Genomic DNA, 14,085 nt, shown 5'->3' on the forward strand with positions numbered 1-14,085 from the left:
GGAAAACAGGCCTGCTGGGGATGTCTAGGGGATGACCTGAGAGGAGCTGCGGATGCTCCTTTTCTTCTTCCCTCCCAACAGGAGATTAGCAGACATTAAGATCTTTGGGCTCCAAGGGTTTTTGAAGAAGCTCCCTATTGAGATTGAAATTTGAAACAACTGGCAGCAGACAAAGCTGCTTATCAACATGCAGATAAATAATGTAATAAGATTAAATTGTACACAGTTTTTGAAGTGTGTCCAGTTCTGAACTCTTTTATTGCTAGACTTAGAGGGGGGTATGAAGTTGGCTGGTAGCACACACAGAAATAAACTCAATTAATATATTTAGCCTGGAGAAGAGAACCAGGGGAGCACATGATTTGTTGTTTCTCTTTTATTCAATTGCTTCTGACTCTTTGTGATCTAATGGACACCATTTTGCCAGGATTGTTTGTTAATAACTGCTTCTCTGGGTTCTTGTAAGCTTATGCTGGTATCCTCAGTAATAGTATCTAGCCATGTTCTCTTCTTTCAGCCTCTTCTTTTGATTGCTTTCAGTATTTTCAAACATCAGAGTCTTCTCAATTTACTCTTTCTTTGTCTTATGTGCCAAAGATATTTAAGTTTTAGCTTCATTATCAGTGCTTCCAGTAAGTGGTCTGGTTTTACTTCATCTAGTACTGAATAATATCTTATTCTTGTGGTCTAAGGAATTCTCAACAATCTGCTCCAGTATTATAATTCAAAAATGTCAATTTTTCTTCATTTAGCCAATCTGATGGGTCCAGATTTCACAGCCATATATTACAATTGAGGAAAGTCATGGCTTTGACAATATGTAACCTTTGCTAGCATTGTGATGACTCTGTACTTTAATATTTTGTCTAGGGCTGTCATAGTCTTTCTCTGGGGTAGTGTTTCTCCGAATAGTCTATTTCTATTTCATGGCTCCAGTCATCATCCCTGTGAATATCTGAACCTAGAAAGATAAAATCACTTACTGCTTCAACATCTTCTCCACTATGAGTTGGTTTTGCCTGTTGAGATAATCTTAGTTATTTTAATAGTGAGCAGCAGACTGGCTTTATATTTTTTTCATTCACCTTCAACAAGAACTTAAGTCTTTCCCATTTCCAGCAATCAAAGTGGTATTATTCTATAAATATAAATAACAACAACAAAAAATCCCTGGAAACCATGGGTAAGAAATATTAACTATCTCATTAAAAATGTTATGTCCTCACAGTATAATTCCTTGCCAATTTAACAACTGGTTGTTAAATCCAGTTAATAATCAGAACAGATAATATATATTTTTTAAGAATTAAAAACTGCTGCATTATATCAAAGATTATCTTATCCAGCCAAGTCTTATAGCTTAAGGACTGAGTGGTCTATCATCCTTAGGAGGCCATAAATAAAACAAGAATGAGCTATCTTCTGTTACTCAGTCCTTTCATTTTAATAAGAGGTATGTTATAGAGTCACATGATGATTGTATATAATTCTTATAGATAGCAGTCATTGGTAAGCCTATCATGAGCTTGCTTATGAAGAAGGCATTTAAAGTAATAGTATTATCATCTTCTGAATGGGATGTGTTTCCACTGCAAAGGAGGGGGAACCAGAAGTGTCACAGATAATGGTATATTTATTCTGAAACATTCACCTTAGAGTGAATAAAACATGTTTCAGATCCATATTTCACCAGCTTAATTAATTATTTCTCTGGAACTGCATGCTCCTCCACCCCTTTTCTGACCCACTGTGATCTCAATTTAATTTAATAGATGGTGTCATCAATGCTTTTTTGCCATTCATTTCAACTTTCCTTATGAGGCTTTAACAAATGGAAAACATTGTGGAAAATATTACTTTCTACTCATTGTGACAAACAAGAACAAACCAGAAAAATAAATAAATAAATTATAAAATGGAACCTTCTCTTGGTTCCCATAAATTCTTCTGCTTGGCTTGCCCATTTTGTGAGGGGAATTGTAGGGAAGAAAAACCATGTGTGTGGTGATGGTGGTGGTGGGGAGAACCAAGGACCTATGATGAAGTGATCCATTTAGAAACAGTTTGTATCTGGAGTTTTGTTGAAAGCTTTTCAAATGAGAACTCCCAAATGACCTTATTTTCCACCTGCTGACACTGCTCTCCAGATTAAAAGCTGTTGTCTTCTAGGGAAATAAAAAAGTACCATATATTGAACCTGCTTTGTGCCACATACATCAAGAACAAAAATATTTCCCAGGAACAATATGACCTGACATGTAAAAGCAGATAACAAATGATATCTTGTCCATGTTTCCAATTTATTATCCTTTCTGTTGTAATTTTTTTAGGGTGGGGCACAATACAATACTACATTTATTATAATCATGGAGATATATTCAGAATACAGTATGTATTTGCAAAAATATATATAAAATGCCTATGGTTGTCCATTGCTTCCCATACCTGCCCCCACAATGCAAAAAGAGAAAGCCTCTGTTAAATTTTTCATTATTTTATTCCATTTCAGATCCAATTAGATGAGGGTGCTCCATCACTTTCACAAGTATATTTGCTGCAACATCAGCTGCCACAGATTAATCAGTCCCCTTCCTCTTTCTACTTAGCAGACACTAGTACTAAATCATATGGTTCCCCAGAAAAGGGATGAACAAGTGGGACAAGAAATGGATGCAAATGAATACCAAGGGAACTCCCTTTTGTGCAATTACCATAGGAAATTATTAGAGTGGGTGGCCTTCCAATCTATCTCTCTGTCCCCAAAGGCTTGGAAATGCATCAAGTGGCTGTCACACATCCTTCTTCATTGCCTAACAAAAGGAGACAAGACTATATACCTCATGCTGTTTTAATGTGCTGTTGCCACTTTACATCACTGAATCAGCACCTTTGAATGTTGCTGTGGGCACTGGCCTCCTTGTGTTAAACTATGGAAAACTTAATAGGATAGTAGATTGAGAAATGACTGCTTTGGCATCTCAGACTGCCTTTGAGAACTGAAAGCTGGTGTCTCATTTCTCTATCTTTTGGGGAGCCTAAACAAAATGAGATCATAAACAGAGGAGATATTCTATCTAAAAGCATGTGATTTGTAAGGGCTGTCTGTGAGAATTCTGTGATTTGCATTGCTGAAAGAGCTGAGGTGTATTAAGGAGAGGTGTATTAAGGAGAGAGTTTCTTGCTTCACCCTTGTCTGTGAAACTGTACTAACCACACTAGCTCATTCTCTTGATGGTCTTGTCATCCTATGTATACAGTAGTGTTTATAATGAACACATTATGGCAAGTTTATGTTGTAATGCACTCTAATTCTAAGGATGATGTTTAAGGATCCCATTTCTGGTATATATTTACTCTGAAAAGGATAAAAGTAAACGTTCTGCTAGATGAAAACCTTTATATTACATGCACATTTTCTTCTATTTTTTTTTAAAAAGTAAGAACATTTGATATAATATATAGTATATTAAACTTGGCATTTATTTGATTTCTAATAGATATACAATTCCAATGATGTTCGTTGTGCCCATCACACCAGGTTTGGATCAGGAAGAGTAGTAAATTATTTCCTATTCACTACTAAAAGGGCATGAGTTAGGATTATTGCCTCATTCTGTGAAGGATCTCTCTGACTAAGGCATTAATTCAGCACAGCTCTTAAGACTGCATGCTCCAGTACTTCTTTGTGAGACACTGGAATATGGAGATGTGTCAGCACCTGATCATTCGAGCATTCACACATACACAGTCAAGAAGCTGGATCTCTTTGAACTGTTTTAATGAAGCTTAATGAACCGTATAGAAGGCAAGCTGCGAATAAAGATTTCCTGCTCAAACCTAATTTAAAACTACATCCCCTTAGTCCCCTTTCCCATGAAGCATGTCACTCCCCCTCCCATCCAGATGGTATTCCTCCCGTATCTCACCCCGCATCCTTCATGTGCTCCATAGCCATAATAAACCACTTTACACTCCAACTTCATGCTCCCTCCCATCTGGCAACATGAGAGAATGAGATGATGGGAGATGCCCTGATAAGGGTTTCTGTGAAACCTTTGATCGGGGGATCTGACAAGATGCTTCAGAGAAGCATCTGGCTATTGCTGTCTCTGGAGTACTTGTCCATACTAGTATCTTGTCTAGAGATCTTCTCAAAACAAGGTCTTGTGAGCCACACTGGAGAACTTTACCTTGCTTTCCTCTCTCCAGAACACATTGAGAAGACATTTTGGACCATTCCTGAATTGTTGGAGAAATAGTGACTGGCTCAATGTCACACTGTGAGCTTCTGTGGCAAAGAGTGGATTTAAACCTCATTCTCCCCAGTTCTAGTTCAGGATCCTAACCAATCTATCACACTGTTAGATCTGAAACAAGTGCTTAATGAAATAAATATATATTGCTCTTCTGTAACTGGAAAAATATTCAGTTGAAACAGCTTAAGTTAAAATATGTCTTCCCATCTTTCTTAATAACTGTCAGATTCTAGTTATTATGCTTTTTCTTATGCATACTCTCACATAGCCAAGATAACATCAGATTTTTGAATTCAATGATTTGTAGAAATGTACATTTTCTATGAATGGAAGAGCGAAAAGTATGCTTAAACATTGTATGTTGAAAAAAGCAAAACTCAAATTTGTTTATCCATGCTCTAGACTTTGCAAATTTAGCTCTTAAAAATAAAGGTGTGACTCCTGCATATTCAAACACGTGAATAATGTTGATACGTATTTTTTTCTGATAGGTTCTTCAACTTTAAAAGCTTTATGACAGGCAGGCAGGTCCCCTCTGTACTGGGAATAAGTGTGTATATTGAACTTGGCTAATATAGATCAGTGAGAATTTTGTTTGGTTTTATTTTTTTATAGAACTTCTGGAAAATTTGCAATGTAGGAGGAAGAGATATATAGCATATAGCTATATATCAGCATATAGTTAATTCTAATGTCAGAGTATTGGGTTATCCTGTTCATTGCCTGATCCCTGATATTGTTGGATTACCTATGTAACTCAAGATTGAGAAAAAACAATAGCAAACCATCAGCAATCAGAAGATAATCATGATACTGAACAGGACGTGAAAAGGTGGATATTTTTATAGACCTTTCTTCTTATGATATGCTTAACTGGTGAAGGGAAGAATTTGTATGTTGTATAAAGATTTAAACATATTCTCTTGACTCAATTAGATTTAGAAGTTAGATTTAGCTCCAAACAGAGATGCTAACAGAGGTCAAATGATGTTCATTCAAAGTAGTGTTATAGGACTAGCTCTCTGCTTGCATAGATTGGTGTAGCTGTTTGGAAAATAGAAGTTTACTTGATATGGTGATATGTCTCCGTAGTCTGAGAAAGAATCTAAGCATACAGAGAGAAAAACAAATACTCAATGAACACTAAGGAAAAGGATAACACAGTGCTTCTAATTCTCTTTTACCCTCTTAAATCATATAGGATAGGAGCAAATAAGTCACGCTCCAGCAAGTGTCTTAAATACTGTTGTTTTCCTAAAAGGATTATTATACTGTGTGAATTCTTATTTCCAGAAAGGTAAATGTTTTCACAGCAGCTGCACCATAATGTTCTATACTACAAAAATCTGATATTAAAAATGCAAATACCTCTGTAAATAAGCGGACTTGTGATAAGCAAATACCTCTCTCCACTGAACAGATTAACTGAGCTGAATGATAAATTTTCATCTACTAATGTGGTGTAATGTGGTGTGAAAAGGCAGATAAGTGGTGGGTGACACCATGGCATTCAGAAAACAACAACAACAACAGCAAAAGCCTGAAGACCGCCTGGTAAATGGTGAAAAGGTAGACAGGTACAATGGTTAGTATAATCCTGTCTTGTCAATCAACTGGAATTTTTGTAAGACCTTACTAATAGACCACAATTGGCAACTCATTTGAAAATTCAACAACTGGTACAAATGCTCTAGTCATGCAAGCAGTGTAAAATATGTAGTTGTATGCTCACAGTAGGGGACGCAGTGGCGCTGCGGGTTAAACCGCTGAGCTGTCGATCGGAAGGTCGGCGGTTCGAAACCGCACGGCGGGGTGAGCTCCCGTTGCTCGTCCCAGCTTCTGCACACCAAGCAGTTCGAAAACATGCAAATGTGAGTAGATTAATTGGTACCGCTTCGGCGGGAAGGTAACGGCGTTCCGTGAGTCATGCTGGCCACATGACCCGGAAGTGTCCTATGGACAACGCCGGCTCCAAGGCTTTGAAACGGAGATGAGCACCGCCCCCTAGAGTCGGACACGACTGGACTTTACGTCAAGGGAAACCTTTACCTTTACCTATGCTCACAGTGCTGCTATAGCCTCCACTAGTAAACTAACCGTAATGGACCAGAATTTAACATACATCTTCTACAAAGTTTGAAAACGTTATCTTGTCATGGTAGTATAGTGCAGGAAAGTTTGTGAATTATGGATTCCTTCGAGAACTGATTCCCCATGTAGCCCACTGCTCCCACCTGTAGTTGTCAACTGGTTGTTGTGCTATGAGCAAACAGGAATATTTTTTTAAAAAAATCATGTAATTGTTTCATACCAATGGAAGCACCAATACATATGATCAGTATCTTTGGCTAGTTTCTTAGCATCAGATCAACAGTTCCATATATTTCTAGAGGTGAATTCTTAAAGATTGCAGCATCCAAGTCCCTCTTCCCATAACTCTTCATTGATAGTTATCACCACTATTCATAACCACTTGATCATTGCTACAGATGGAAGCTGCATTGTTATTTTCCTCTACTCCATTTTATTTAATGTGGATCTTCACTAGACTTTATCTACTAGATCCATCATCAGAATTCAAAAGGGTCAGCACAAAATATTTTGTCCCTTACCTAGCCCTACTAGGTATCTGTTTAAGCTATTTAATCTAAGGGTAATCTAAATTTTAACTTTATTAGTATGGAACTCATAAACAATTTATAAATTGGCAGTATGGTTGGTTTTCATTATTTGACTATAAAATAATTATTTCTGTTCAAAGAATATTTCATTTTCAAATTTTAATAGGGCCTGAAGCTAGCATACTTAGAAATGAATAGAGACAAAATATCAGAACACCATTAAATGTATAAGCTTAAAAATTAAGGTATAACATTATTAAAATAAGAATACTAGTGATGAGGTCATCATCTAACATGTTTTAAAAGCAATATTTTAAATAGCAAAATTTGGTGACATATGTGACAGCAATTCTAATTGACTAAAAGAAAGGCTATATAAAAATCTGTCTGAACTGGAGTTGCTGCTAATGAAGGAAAAGCTATATTTTCCTAAATCCAAATAAAATCAACAAAGTAGAGAACATGAGTAATTGTTTCAACTGCCTACATGCCACATGGACATAAGCTGAGAACTGTAGGAATTTTAGCATCTCTTTCATGTAATATTGTAGATGGGAGGATGTTAGTATGCACCCTTTTAAAGGTCCAGCAATAATGTTAGGGGTCTATAATTTTGTCTTAAAAAATAAGACAAGTGGGTTAAAGTAAATTGTTCATATGTCTAGAAATTATTTATCAATTCTTTGGACTGCTCCTGATCTAAAGTACATAATATGAATGGAAATGGATCATAGAATACACTTCCTGAATGAAGGCTTTCTTCCAAATGGAATTAAATGTATCATCAGAAATGAGATGGATCAGCCTGAATGGATTATAATTGAGTTTGTGCCAATAATTAATTAATATTCCAGGCCTTTTATAACATAATTTATCATTTATTTCAGAACAATGTATGGTTATGTTTAGCATAATGCAAAAACATGAACTCCCAGAATAAACTTCAGTAGTGTAGGTTCATATTTTGTTTGGTGTTTTTCACAGATTTAACCGTGGTGTGCATATCACAGTTGATATTTCAAGGGCAAGGTCACAAATTATACAAAATATTCACTTTTGAAAAACAAACTTTAAATCTATCTTAGAAGGAATGTGAGCAGCATACAAGATTTGCCTTTGTCAGGTTTAATATATATTTATTAAGCTTCGCAAGTCATCTTCTTTTCTTTAAATTGTTCCCACTGATGCTGGAAGAAACACCGGGTTTCAGGTTTACAGTTGTTAAAGCATTCGGTTTGAGCCATGATGGAAAAACTTCACCAAAAGGTTGTCTGCCCAAATGATTCATGGAAGAAGTCAAAGGTTTGTGTTTGTTTTCTCTGGATTATTTGTTCTCCTCTCTTCTTACTGATGTAATAAGACAACTTTCAAGAAGACTTGCATTTTTTTAAAGCACATCCATGATTCCCAAACATCTCAATGATTGAAAGACACTGTCACAAGATACGTTAAAAAAAAAAAATCACCGTGTCAGAAAGCATTCTTAAGTTCTGTCTTTAGATAAATGTGGGCAACATATGTGATTGCAAAATTTCCTAGGTTTTCTGTGAAGCAGAATATGTTTTTCCCCCAGAAACCTGGGAGCAACGCCACTATCAAAACATTTTTTGGAACATCCTTCCCCCAGAGGTGAGACAGGCCCCCTCACTCCTGGACTTTCGCAAAAGATTAAAGACCTGGTTCTGTCTGCAGGCTTGGAATGGGAGGAGGAATAATTACACCTGGGGATGGCTAGCACCGTAAAGTGATTATTTATTTATTTATTTATTAAATTTAAATCACCGCCCATCTCCCCCAATGGGGGACTCTGGGCAGTTTACAATAAATAGCATTAAAACATAGCCAGATAAAAATTACATTAAAATATACATAAAAGCAAACATGAAATCCAAGTGGAGATGGATCACTAAGGGGTACTATGGCGCCAGCCATCCCCAGGTGGAGCTATCTCTCTCCCCCTCCCAAGCAAGGTGGCAGAACCAGGTCTTAAGTTTCTTCTGGAAGTCCAAGAGTGAGGAAATCTGTCTCAACTCCAGGGGCAAGATGTTCCAAAGGGCGGGCACCACTGCAGAGAAGGCTCGCCTCCTGGACCCCACTAGATGAAATTCCTTTGCTGATGGGGTCCGTAGCATGCCCTCCGTGCCTGACCGGGTGGGACGGGTCAATGTTATGGGGACGAGACGGTCCCTCAGGTACCCCGGTCCCATGCCATGTAGGGCTTTAAAGGTGATAACCAACACCTTGAATTGGACCCGGAAGCAAACTGGTACCCAATGCAGCTCGCGTAACAGTGGTGTCACATGGGCTGATTTTACAGCCCCAATAACTGTCCGCGCAGCCACATTCTGGACCAGCTGAAGCTTCCGAATACTTTTCAAGGGTAGCCCCATGTAGAGCGCATTGCAGTAGTCTATATGGGAGATGACAAGGGCATGAGTGACTGTTCAGAGGGCATCTCGGTCCAGGAATGGGCGTAGCTGGTGCACCACCTGAAGATGTGCAAAGGCCCTCCTGGCCACGACTGCCACCTGCTCTTCGAGCAGGAGTTGCGAGTCCAGGAGGACCCCCAGGTTCCGCACTGGTTCCGATTGGGGCAGTGCCACCCCATCCAGAACCAAAGGTGACATCTTCCTGGAACCCGAGGAACCATCAATCCACAGCCACTCAGTCTTACCAGGGTTCAGTTGAAGCCTGTTGTTTCCCATCCAGGCCCCCACAGCCCCCAGGCACCTGGAAAGGGTGGAGACCACATCACTTACTTCACCCGGGATGGAGATATATAACTGGGTATCATCAGAATATTGATGATACCTCATCCCATGGTGACGGATGATCTCACCCAGCAGTTTCATGTAAATGTTAAATAGAAGAGGAGAGAGTACCGAACCCTGCGGCACCCCACAAAGGAGGGGTCGAGGGCTGGATCTCTCCTTTCCTATCACCACCAATTGGGAACGGCCCTGGAGGAAGGAGGTGAACCAGCGCAAAACTACCCCACCCACCCCCAACCCCCTGAGCCACCCCAGAAGTATACCATGGTCAACGGTATCAAAAGCCGCTGAGAGGTCCAAGAGAGCCAGGGTGGATGCACTCCCTCCATCCCGCTCCTGCCAGAGATCATCCATAAGTGTGACCAATGCAGTCTCCATCCCATATCCTGGCCTGAAACCTGACTGAAAGGGGTCCAGATAATCCGTTTCCTCCAAAATTCTCTGGAGCTGCAACGCAACCACTTTCTCAACCACCTTTCCCAAAAAGGGAAGGTGGGAGATGATGAAAATTGCCCAGTATAGTAGGGTCCAAGGATGGCTTCTTGAGGAGGAGTTATACCAGCGCCTCCTTAAAGGCAGCTGGAAACACCCGCTCCCTCAAGGATGCATTAACCATCGCCTGGACCCAACCACAAGTCACTTCCTGGGCTGATTTTATCAGCCAGGAAGGGCATGGGTCAAGCTGACCTGTGGTTGGATTCACAGTCTGGAGAATCCTGTCCACTTCCTCAGGCCCAACAGGATCAAACCGTTCCCATATAACAGGGTAAGTAAATTCCCCTGGGATCTCCCCAGACTCTGCTTCACACTTAGAGTCCAACTTAGAATGAATCTGAGTGATTTTATCCTGCAGATGCTGTGAAAACTCTTCCGAACGGCCTTGTAGGTGGGTCCCTGAATCTACCTGACCCAGAAGAGATCGAGTGATCTTAAACAAGGCCATTGGACAGCATTCTGTGGATGCAGTAAGAGTGGAGAAATATTCACAATTCACTGCTCTTACCGCCACAAGGTAGGCCTTAATAGCGGCTCTAGCTTGTGTTCGGTTAGATTCAGTCTTCATCTTCCTCCAGCGACACTCCAGATGTCTCTTAACCCACTTCAAAACCCTCAACTCCTCCATAAACCATGGGGAGTGACGGGTCAAGCGAGGCAAGAGAGGACGCACAGGTGCGATCCTGTCCAAGGCCCCGGCTGCGGCCCTATTCCAGGCTGTGGCCAGGACCTCCGCTGGACCGTGCAGCAGGCCCTTGGGAATAACCCCCAGCTCCCTCTGAAACCCTACTGTGGGTTATGAGGGGCCTATTACACTCAAGGACTGTAAGATCTTTTCGCCATGTAGATTTTATTATATTTGTACTTTTACGGTATTTTGTATTGTAATGGTTTTATATTTTAATCCTGTTTTATTGTAAGTTGCCCAGAGTCCCTCCGTAGGGGTGAGATGGGTGGTGAATACATTTGTAAATTAAATAAATAAAATTATATTATATTATATTATATTATATTATATTATATTATATATATATTAAAATTCACAAGTCTCTTTCTTTAGGTACTTCATCATATAACATCCCTTGCATTAATAAATGCTGCATAAAGTTTTTCATCCTGTCTATCTGTGTCAGCTTTTCTCAACTTTTTGACCCTTGAAATAGGGCCTTGGGGAACCACTGCACACTCAGGCTCAAGTATAGGTGTAGGCCTGTATATATGCAGTCACAGTGTTTTTAAACTAAAAATAAAGAATGAAACTTACCTCTTTAATATGAAGTTCCCTGAATTTGAATTTTTTTTTTTATAAATTGTGATATCCAAGGGAACCCCTAGTGACCTCTCGCAGAACCCTAGGGTTCCAAGGAACCCTGGTTGAGAAACCCTGATCTATGCGGTTGCCAGCAGTTCAAAACAACTTGATGGCACATAATCAATTTATCAGTCATAAACTGGATCCTTCACCAAAAAGTTCCCTGCCAAAATGGTTTGAGAGATACATCAAGAACAGCAGTTTGTCTCTGGGTTACTCTGGAATCCTATAAAGGCTACCAGATTTGCGCTGCAAACATTCAAACTACTAGATGGCAGCAGAGTTTTCTGTACTTCTTGGTTGCCACCTAATGGCCAGTCAGATGTTTGCAGCTTAGATCTGGTAGACCTACTAAATCTGTTCTCATCATTTCAAATTCAGTTACAAAACAACCCTTCACTGCAGATGTGTAACATTCTCCATTGTTATTGAGAATCCCTGTTATCTATTGCGAATGATACTGAACTCAAACATGCTTAACTGGGTCAGTGAAGGAATTAATGTGTTATGGAAAAGGGCTCAACTGAGCTTGTCAAATAACTTCTGGGCTATCAAATTAGGCCAAAATAAACAAGTGCTTTTGATCTAGTTAACATGATTCTGTGCTGCCAGAACCACTGGCAGAGATTTGACTGGGCTGGTGGCTGAAAGGGTCTGGTGTATAATGGGAATAGGGCAGATGTGTTGTCATTCCCAATCAATTCCCTAGGGATATCACAGCCAAGGATTCAAGATGAACTGTGCCATTTTGTTCCTTGATTGTTCCCCAGCTCTGCTCTGGCCTGCTTCTTCCAGTTCTGCTGAGTTCCCGTTACATGCATTTCTAGGATTGATACTGGATTTGCCAAAGTTTTCAGGTGCTTAACTTCATTTGCATCTTTGCACCCATGTGATTGATAGTAACATAACATTGATTAAACACTTATAATTATATAGGACCACTTACTTGGTATAAATATGGAATCATTCTTAATTAATATCTGCTTACGACTCCAATCAAACTGAATCAGAATACATAATATCTGTCCAAGTGGCACTTGGTATACTGTATGTACTTTCAGGCTGAATATTTTCAAGCTCTTTTTACATGTTATTTTTAGTGCCTTGAACCACTGTCTGCAAAACACATAATATTTAGTACAGTATAGAAAACGTCTGCATTTTTTCCCTTCCAGTTTGCATTCGGCTTAATGAGAACTTACTTTTGACATTCCTTCAAAGGAAAGGTGAAATGTAGACTGGGAGGCTAGGCAGCCAGGGATGTTTCAATGACAGAAAATAGTACAAGAAATCACAACAGCAGCAGTAGCACTCTCTGCTAACTTCAGCACTAAGGTGAGTTCAAAACCACAACCAATAGAATTGTGAACGAATCTGCCAGGTGCCCTGAAAAGAAGGCTCTTTCACAGCTGAAGAAAATTTTAGAGTAATTGCTAGGCAAGTTTTGGCAGAGGATTAATTCTACCAGTGTGCATTCCTTTATACAAATGTCCATTTATATTCAAAGTAGTGCTTATGCTAGTATAGACATGGATAGGAGATTAATCAGTTGTTGTGGTAAGGAAAGACATTGCTCTAATGCTTTATATCCCACATTCAATCTTTGATGTTTCCAATGAATCATCACAAGGCTTAGCAAGACTTTAGCCCAAGACCCTGGAGAGCACAGCTACGGTCCTTCAAGATGGGCAAGTTGAAGGCCTAGTCATTATAACAGCAATCTGAATGCAGAAGGGTCTGTGTTTGAACTTCTTGCTGATGTGTACTTATTCACTTCATCCTCTGCTGGTATCTATGGAAGTCCCATGAAAAGAGAGTAAGTACTGAGTTTTAGATGTTAGCCAAGGACTAAACAAATATGCAATCACCTTAGTATAGGGCTATATTTGAAACTATATACTGAAACCTTCGTAAAAGTCAAGATTGCAGGATTTATGCAGCTACTGTTCCACTGGCTGTAATAGAATATTTGCACAAAATGTTTAAGATCTTAGAGTACGTATTTCAACAAAATATCTTTTCTCCCACCTCAGTCCACACAACTGTGAACTCTGAACTGCTGATGCATATTTTAGTCACCTCCTATTTGTCTTGATTTCTAAGGGTTAGTATGAAATGATGACCCATCAGGAGGCTCAGAAAGCAGTCTGGTTAAAAGCTTCTTGTAGTGATTGTAAGAAAAATGAACAAACCACTGACTGAAAACTATGGAGGTGAATTGGGAGGTAGAAGACATGGGGACATGCTGTTTAGCAACCATAATTTGGAGGCACAGATTTGGCTCACTCTTTTCAGGGCTCTAGATTTCTGAGTAGCTGCTTTTCCATAAGAGGAGGAAAGCTCATTTCCATGTACAACATCCTGTCCAATGTAGGAGACAATGAATGTTCACCTTTTGTATAAATACCTTTAAAGTAGGAGACTATACCATTTTCAGAGGCACACTATTCCTCTGTTGAACAGCTTGTTCTGTTAGTTTATCTTAATGCTGAATTAAATGTACTTTTTTTGCTATCTCCATGCATGACTTCTAACTAGAGCAAGAGATAATAAATCTATTTCATTTTCTGTGTTGCAGACCTTCAGATCTTTGATCTTGACTTCTCAAGGCTAAGGATAACTTCAGGTTT

Source organism: Candoia aspera, chromosome 8, assembly GCF_035149785.1.
Source record: "Candoia aspera isolate rCanAsp1 chromosome 8, rCanAsp1.hap2, whole genome shotgun sequence".
Lineage (NCBI taxonomy): Eukaryota > Metazoa > Chordata > Lepidosauria > Squamata > Boidae > Candoia > Candoia aspera.